The following is an 8,703-nucleotide window of genomic DNA, read 5'->3' as shown; positions in this document are numbered from 1 at the left end:
TACTCTTTGCCATATCTGCCAGCTTCATACTTCTCTGGTTGTTGCATATTTTACATTTCTTTAATGCCGGTCATTCCTTGGATTCTGTTGCTTTTGATCTCTTTGCTCAGATTGGATACATGCTGAGGAATTTATGCTGCTGCACAAATGCCCTTATTTATGTGGTGACACAGAAACATTTCAGAGACCAGTTAAAGTATGCCATGACAAAACCAGTTAGAACAATAATTCAATTGGTGAATCAATCCAAGTAACTGAGAGCAAACATTAGGTGCAGCAGAGACCGGAACGAGGAGGCCACGTGCGAAATGAACTGAAAGGAGAAGGAGGAGCAGCAACATGATAACACTCCTTTCCTAATGGGCAAGGAATGACTCCATCTAAGGAGCAAAATGAAAGAGACTGGAGGTGTAAAGCCAGTGTAAAGTGCTGTTAGCAATCAGCAACAATAAGTCGGAAGTGGGACAACAAAAGCAAACCCAAGTATACACAAAAGCTACATTTATCCGAAGTAATCCATTCTCAGTGAGTGAAGAGGTTAGAAAAATAAATAATGTGGAGGAAGGCGTGATTGTTCACTGCAGGCCAGAGAGGGAAATGCAACGACAGGCTCCTGTCCACTCTTCCTCACTGAATTCTCTGAGCCACACATCTGGGCAAATTAAAACACACGAGAAGTTTCCTGTCAGAAAGAGGAAAGAACATACTGTAAGGATTCTGTGTCTTTTGATTGCACATTTATTTTCAACAATAATTGACTTTGTTTCCATTCTGGCAATCGCAATTTAAGATTTTCACATTGATCAGTAGTAAACCATAAAAACAAAGGAAATTTGATCAGTTTGTGAATACATTTGGTTTTTATTCGAAGACAATAAAATGGAAAGCAGGAGTAGACAAAGGCAGACTGGATGAAACTGTTTACCTGCTGCATTCTCTCACACCTCCTTCCTACCTTCCTCCCCACTGTGATCCCAGTGAGATGACTCTGGCTGTGCTCCATCCCTGGGGGAGGTATGCCACAGGTGGAGGGAGCTGGGAGCTGACTGAATGAGCTGGGACTTGGGCAGAGAGTCGGCTTTGTGTGAGAGACTTGGGGATATTTCAAACATTTTCTGGTAACCATTGTTCTTTCACTGTGTGTACTGAGCAGGGGGTGAGTATCGGTGTACTTCCGTCTGTTTCTGTGTAACTGAGAGTGTGGGGAGTGTTGAACCTCAATCCCAGTTTTGATCCTTTAACCCTAACCCCTCCCTGAACCAATCCCTCTTAAATCAAGCCCCTGGAGCAGAGTCTGTCCCAAATGGGAAAGAGGGAGAGAACTCACGCCAACTGATATGGTAAATATTATCTCTTTAATGTGGCCATATCTTTCCTTCTCACCTGTTTGTATCTCTCTGATTTTTCCTCTTTTCTCTCTCTCAAACTTTCCCTTTGTCTCTATCTCTCACTCTCTGTACCACTCTACATCTCTCTCTCCCTCTCAACCTTTCTCTCTCACAATATCTTTCTTTCTCTCTCTCTCTCTTACTGACAGCCTCTTCTTTTGTATTTTTCTCTCCTGCCTCTTCTTTCTACCTTTATCTATGTTCTTTCTCACTCTTTTGCTCTTTCGTATTCTCTCTTTTTCCCTCTCTCTTTCTTTCTCTTCCTTTTCTTCCCTATTTCTGTCTTTCAATCCTGAAACAGCACCCTTCCCTTCAATTTGGACACCCTCCCCCTCCCACAGCATTTTTAGCCCCTGTGCCCCTCCATGACCCCTCTACATTTGCCTTTCCCTGTGCTGCTTCATCTTCCCTGAACTGACCCTCTGTAGTTTCTCTGTTTCACACCCATCAACCCTTCCCCCCTGCTGTGTCCCACGTCGTGGTCTGGAGGACAAAGTGAGCGTGTGAATAGACTGACATGTCTTTTGACTGCATACCATAATGTCATGGATTCAGAGAGTCATGCAGCACGGAGACAGACCCTTTGGACCAACCAGGCCACACCGAACATGTTCCAAAACTAAACTATTCCCAACTGTCTGCGCTTCGCCCATATCCCTCCAAAACTTTCCTATTCATGAAGATATCCAAAAGTATTTTAAACATTGCAACTGTACTTTCATCCACCACCACCTCTGGTAGTGCATTCCACACATGTACTACTAAAAATGCTGCCCCTCATGTCCTTTATCAATCTTTCTCCTCTCGCCTTAAAAATATAACCCCCAGGTTTTAACTCCCCACCCGAGGGAAAAGACCCCGGTCATTTACCTTATCTATGCCCCTCATGATTTTACAAACTTCAGTAAGTTCATCCCTCACCCTCCAAAACAACAACCCATTGTTAAATCTCAAACTGATATGCAGGTCTGGTGAATTGGCCATGCTAAATTGCCCATCGTGTTAGTTACATTAGTCTGAAATGGGTCTGAGAGTGTTACTCTTCAGAGTGTCAGTACGGACTTGCTGGGCCGAATGGCCTATTTCCATACTGTAGGGAGTCTAATAGAGGGAATCTAACCCTCTATTCCTGGCAACATCTCGGTAAATCTTTACTGAACCCTGTCCACTTTCATAATATCCTTCCTATAACAGGGCGATGAGAATTGCACACACTAATCCAGAAGAGGCCTCATCGCTGTCCTATACAAGTTCAATAAAATGTCAGAACTCTGATACTCAAAGGTCTGAACAATGAAGGCAAACATGCTAAATACCTTCTTAACTACCCTGCCTAAGTGCGATGCAAATTTCAAAGGATTATGTCTCTGGACCCTGAGGTTTCTCTCTGCTCTCCCACACTACCCAGGGCCCTACCGTTAAGTCCTGACCTTGTTTGTATTAACACAATGCATACCTCACATTTATCCAAATTAAACTCCATCTGCCACTCCTCAGCCCATTGACCCAATTGATCAAGATCTCTTTGTAATCTTGGGTCACATTCTTCACTGTCTATTTTATCACTTTGGTGTCATCCACAAACTTACTAAACATGTCTCCTATATTCTCATCCAAATCATTTGTGTAAATGACAAACAGAAGTGGAGCCAGTACCGATCACTGTGGAACACCGCTGGTCACAGGCGTCCAGTCTGAAAAACAATGATCCACCATTATCTGCTGTCTTCTGCCATCAAGCCAATTACATATCCAATTGGCAAGCCCACCCTGAATCCCATGTGATCGAACGTTACTAATCTGTCTCCCATGCAGAGCCTTGTCAAAGGCTTTATTAAAGTCCAACCAAAAAACATCTACCACTCTGTCCTCATCAATAATTTTGGTTACTTATAAAAACAAACCCAATCAAGTGTGTGAGACATGCCTTTCCTCACACTAAACTACACTGACTATCTCTAATCAATCCTTTCTTCACCACCCTGTGTAAATCCTACCTTTCAGGATCAACTCTAAAAATGTATCCACCACCGAAGTCAGACTCGCAGGTCAACAGTTCCCAGGCTTCTCCTCACATCGCTTCTTAAACATATTAACCACACCCCAGTCCTCCAGTTCTTCATATGTGTTTTTAGATTATACAAATATTTCTGCTCAGGCCCCTGCAATCTTCTCTCTAACCTCCCACAATGTCCTGGGACACACTTGATCAGGTCCTGCAGGTTAATCTATCTTTATGTTTTTATTAAGATCTCCAGCACTTCCTCTTCTGGACTGGGAACTGTTTCCAAAACATCAATATTTATTTCCCTGATTACCCTCACCTCCATGTCTTTCTCAACAGTCAAAACTGATTCCAAATACTCATTTATATCACACCCATCTCTTGAGATTCAACAGAAAGATAACCTCGTTGAAATTAAAGGGATCTTATTCTCTCACCAGTTGCTCTCTCACTCTTAATATATTCATAGAATCTTTGGATTATATTTACCTTACCTGCCAATGCTACCTCCTGTCCTCTCCTTGCCTTCGTCATCTCCTCCTGAAGAATGTCCCTATACTCTTTATACTCTTCAAGACATTCAGTTGATCCTAATTGTCTCTCTAATAGATGATCATATTTTATTCTTGTCTTGAACTTCAATATCTTTATTCATCCATTGATCGCTAATCTTACCAGCCTTGTCTTTCACTCTAACAGGAACAGAATGTTTCTGAACTCTTGTTGTCACACTTTGGAAGGCCTCCCACTTGTCAATCCTCCTTTTCCCTGTGATCAGTCTACTCCAATCAACTTTTGAAAGAGCTTGTTTCATATCCTGAAAATTTGCCCTATTCCAATTCGGAACTTTAACTTTTATGGAAGACTTATCCTTTTACATAACTATTTTAAAATTATTCGCATTACGATCACTGGTCTAAAAGTGTTCCCTGACTAACAGGTGGAAGTGGGTACTGTAGATGCTGAAGATTAGAGTCAAGATTAAAGAAATTCTGGAAAAGCTCAGCAGATCAGGCAGCATCCGAGGAGCAGGAAAATCAATGTTTCGGGCAAGAATCCTCCATTTGGAATTTCGGGCAAAAGCCCTTCATCAGAAGTTCAAGTTCCCGAGAGAAGTTCAAGTTTTGATCCGTCTCTCATGTGAACATTAATATACTGATAAAGGAAATTTTCTTGCAATTGAACAAATTCTTCACCATCAATTCCTTTTATAGCATGGCAGTCTGAGACAATGTTTAGAAAATTAGAATCCCCTGCTATTGCAACCTCATTATTCTTAAATACATTTGAGATCTTTCGACATATCTGCTTCTTAACTGCTCTATGACTATTAGGGAGTCAATAGTACAATCCCATTAAGGTGATCATCCCTTCCTTATTTCTAATTTGAACCCATATATTTTCACTATATGTTCCCTCAGAAATACCTTCTCTAATTACAGGAGTAACATTTTCCTTAATCAAAAATGCCAGCCCTTCCACTGCCTTGCCTCTTTCTGTCCTTCCTGTACCATCTAAATCCCAGAATACTGAGCTGCCAGTCTTTTCCATTCCTCAGCCATGTTTCTGTAATAGCAATGACGTCCCAGGACCATGTTCCCTTACATGCCTTGAGTTCATTAGCTTTATCCATGAGGCTTCTTGCATTGAAATAAATGCAGTTTAAGTGTTCAGTGTCCCTTTGTTCTCTGACTTGTTCTTGACTGTCTTTTCTAAAGAACGTGCTGTTTTCTGATTTAGAATCAATGTCATCTTTCTTTCTATTTTCACTGTTGTTTAGAAAGCCCCCGCCTCACCTCTCTCAAATCTTACAATCTCCTGAAATAAAGCAAGCAAATCTCCCCACCAGGATATTGGTCTAGTTCAGGTGAAACCCATCCTTTTAAACAGGTCTTTTCTGTCCCAGAAGAGATCGCAATGTTCCAAGAAAATGACTGCCTGCACATTGCAGCACCTCGTCAACCATTGACTATGTTTAGAGGAGAAACATATTTTTAAAAAAGGCATGAGAGGCACATTGTTACACAGAGGATGGGTTGTGTGTGGAATGAACTTCCCAAGGAAGGGGTGAACATGGGGACAATTACAATGTTTAAAAGACATTTGGATTAGAATAGGAACAGGAAAGGTTTGAAGGGATATGATCCAGGAACAGGCAGGTGGGATGAGATCCGTTTTAGAGTATGGTTAGCGTTAACCAAACAGTGCGGTATGACTCAGACTATGATTATAATGTTGTGTCATCATTCAAGAAAGGCTGCAAGAGAAAGCCAGGGAATTACAGACTGATGAGCGCGACATCAGGGTGGATCAGGGTGGATCAGGGAGGTCATTCTGAGAAGTAGGCCTTACATGCATTTGGAAAGATAAGGCCTGATTACAGAAAACCAGCATGGCTTTGTGCATGGGAAAACATGTCCCACAAACTGGACTGGAGTTTGCTCAAGATGTGACCAAAAAGATACATGAAGGCAGAGCAACAGATGTTGTTTCTGGCTTCCGCAAACCCTTGTTCAGGATGTAGCATGATACATTGGTTAGTAAGGGTAGATCACAAGGGATCAGGGAGAGCTAGCCAACTGGATATAAAATGGGATGACAGTGGGAGACAGAGGGTGGTGGGAGAGGGTTGTTGTTCAGACTGGAGGCCTCTGACCAGCAGTGTGCTGTAAGGATTGGTACTGGGAATACTGTTGTGCACCATTTACATAAACAATCTGAGTGAAAAGATAGCAGTCCCTGTTAGTATGTTTGTGGATTCCAAGATTAGTGGAAGAGTGGGCAGGGAATATAGTTATCGAAGGGGATGTTAATCAACTGGGCCAAGGAATGAAAGATGGAGTTTAATTCAGGTGTTGGATTTAGTTAAGACAAACCAGGGAGGACTAACAAGGGTAACAGTTGGGCCCTGGACAGTGTTGTAGAAAAGAGAGAGACCAAAGGGTACAGTTACATTGTTCCTTGGACTGGCATCACATGGCGACAGAGTGTTGAAAGCGGAAATCGGCACACTTGTCTTCATTGGTCAGAGCATTGAGTACATGAGTTGGAGATATTGGTAACACTGTCGTCAATATTTCTCCTGGGCAGAGGAGGCCACGGGGTGACCTTATAAAGGTTTATGAAACCATATAGTGTCTAAGTAAGGTGAAATGCCAAAGGTAGGTGAGTCCAAAGCTAGAAGCATAAACGTGAGGTGAGAGAGCAAAGATTTAAAGAGGGGGCTGAGGGGCAACATTATCCACAGAGGATGGTGCATAGACGGAACGGACTGCCAGACGAAATGGTAAAAACAACGACAATTACAAAATGGAAAACACACTCGGGCAGGTACATGGAGAGGAGAAGGTTTGAAGGGATATGAACAAAACACAGGCAAACGCGACTCATTCCATTTAGGAAACCTCGGCCAAAGAGTCATGCCGCACAGAAACAGACTCTATGTCTCCAGTTATTGGAGGAGGAGACTATCTAGACAAGGCATGTTGTAGAGACTGAAGCAAGTTACAGTGATATGGATGGTCATCTGGACTTGAGGTTTCAAATATGTGAAATAATTGGTGAGAGGGGAGGAGATGACAGAGATAGGAACTGTTATAGGAGTTAGAATGATTGAAGACACAGGCCCTCAATACAAGCCATAAATGCAGTGTTGGAGAGGGAATAGGGAACAGAAAGATCCCAGGCAGAATTACCACCCTCTCGTGGGAGACCTGCTTTCCCCTCAGTTGTTCTGATGCTCCCTAAGAAAGCACATGCATGGACTGATAACTGGGAACTCCCGATGCTGTCTGATTACAACAAAACTTGCAGCAGGCGTGGTGATTGAGCCTGGGTTGTGTCTGTACTGTGCTCCCCCTCCAGCACTTTCTCTATGTCATGTCTTGTTAGCTGATGTTTGGATCCCCCTTATTACTTTCTGCTCTGTGCACTGGAATGATCTTACCTGGCAGCAGGATTTATTGAAGACTCCCGACCTCCCTGACTTTGTCTTTCTGGCTGACCAACCATTGCCCCAACCAGCAGTTGGCAGGTCTATTGAGTCAGGAACTCCATGAGTACCTGTAGAAGACAAAGAAATAGGCAGAATGGGAAATTAGACTAATGCTTTGAGGGTTACACATATAGAATGGCACTGAGACAACAGAGATCTGAAAATCCCAGTCTGCATTCCTGACCTGTGCTGCCTCATCTCTCTGGAGTGGAGAATTCTGTTGGCTCATGATCTGGAGTAGCTTCAAAAGTGAGAGACGCTGACAGAGGCAGCAATTAGATCCACACAGTGAGGGATACCACATGGAGAGGGACTGAGTCACATCACCAGAGTGCCGGGCAAACAATTGTGCAGGAAGAAAGGGTTTTGATTCATGTTGCACTGGGATATACAAACTGTGAGCAGGCAAAGTGATGGCCTAGTGGCATTATTGTGTGACAATTTATCCACAAACTCAGCAGGTGGTCTCTGGACACATTCAAACCCCACCATTGCAAATGATTGAATGTGATGTAAATGCTTCAAAATCGATGTAATTAAAAACCTGTAAATGAGTATTAAATAATTGCTGATGTTAAGAAAAATTCATCGGGTTCATTCCTGTGTTTAGTGAAGTAATCTAAGGTGGGACTGCAGTATTACGGAAACAACAGCTGAAGAGGTACAGAAAGGTAGCTCAATGTTCCAGGGGACAGATGCTGCAGGAAGGGCAGAAGGGGAGCTGAGAGAGGAGGAGAGCTGCTGGTTCTGATTGGGTGAAACATCACAGCAGGACTGAGAGAGGGTATTACTGCGGGATCGCCCAGTGAAGCTGTGTTCGTGGAATTAATCAATAAAAATGGGGGTTCCCTTTCCTATGATTGTTCAACGGATCCCGAGAGCCACGCCCCCCTGCATGTTGACCTTCTCAAGATGGCGGCCCTGAGCGCTCCATCTTCCCTGAAACAATTGTCGGCCGTGACACTGGGCCGCTTCCCGGATCAGAGACCGCCACCTCCTTACCCGGGCCTGGAGGGTCTTTTTCGGGTTTTTTTTTACCTCTTTCCGGGATTTGTGAATTCTCTCCTTTCTCCCAGCGAGGGCTCCCACACACTGGCTCTGAGCGCCGGTCTCTGAAACCGATCGCAGCCGCTGCCAGAGAAAGCAGCTCCATGTCGCTCTCTCTGTCGCGATCAATGTGACACTGCTCATGCTCTCCATAGAAACCAAACTGCGCGTGCGTCTGAAGTTTCCGGTGAGTTTATACAGACTATTCATAACTGCACTGAATCATGGGTGAAATATTTATCATAAACAACTGTTCTGTCCACTTGGAG

At 43.4% G+C, this 8,703-nt stretch overlaps 1 long non-coding RNA gene across 1 annotated transcript; it reads right to left on the bottom strand.

The window, feature by feature from the left end:
• Positions 1-626: 626 nt before the first annotated feature.
• LOC140453305 (uncharacterized) lies at positions 627-8,495 on the bottom strand. Its single transcript, XR_011952341.1, has 3 exons — positions 8,426-8,495; positions 7,340-7,455; positions 627-682 (listed from the first exon to the last, which is right to left on the bottom strand). It is a non-coding gene; the product is annotated as an uncharacterized lncRNA (long non-coding RNA).
• Between the last annotated feature and the right edge of the window lie 208 nt (positions 8,496-8,703).

This window comes from Chiloscyllium punctatum, chromosome 27 (genome assembly GCF_047496795.1).
Source record: "Chiloscyllium punctatum isolate Juve2018m chromosome 27, sChiPun1.3, whole genome shotgun sequence".
Lineage (NCBI taxonomy): Eukaryota > Metazoa > Chordata > Chondrichthyes > Orectolobiformes > Hemiscylliidae > Chiloscyllium > Chiloscyllium punctatum.
The sequence above is the reverse complement of the archived record's forward strand: the minus strand, read 5'-3'. Positions and strand labels throughout refer to the sequence as shown.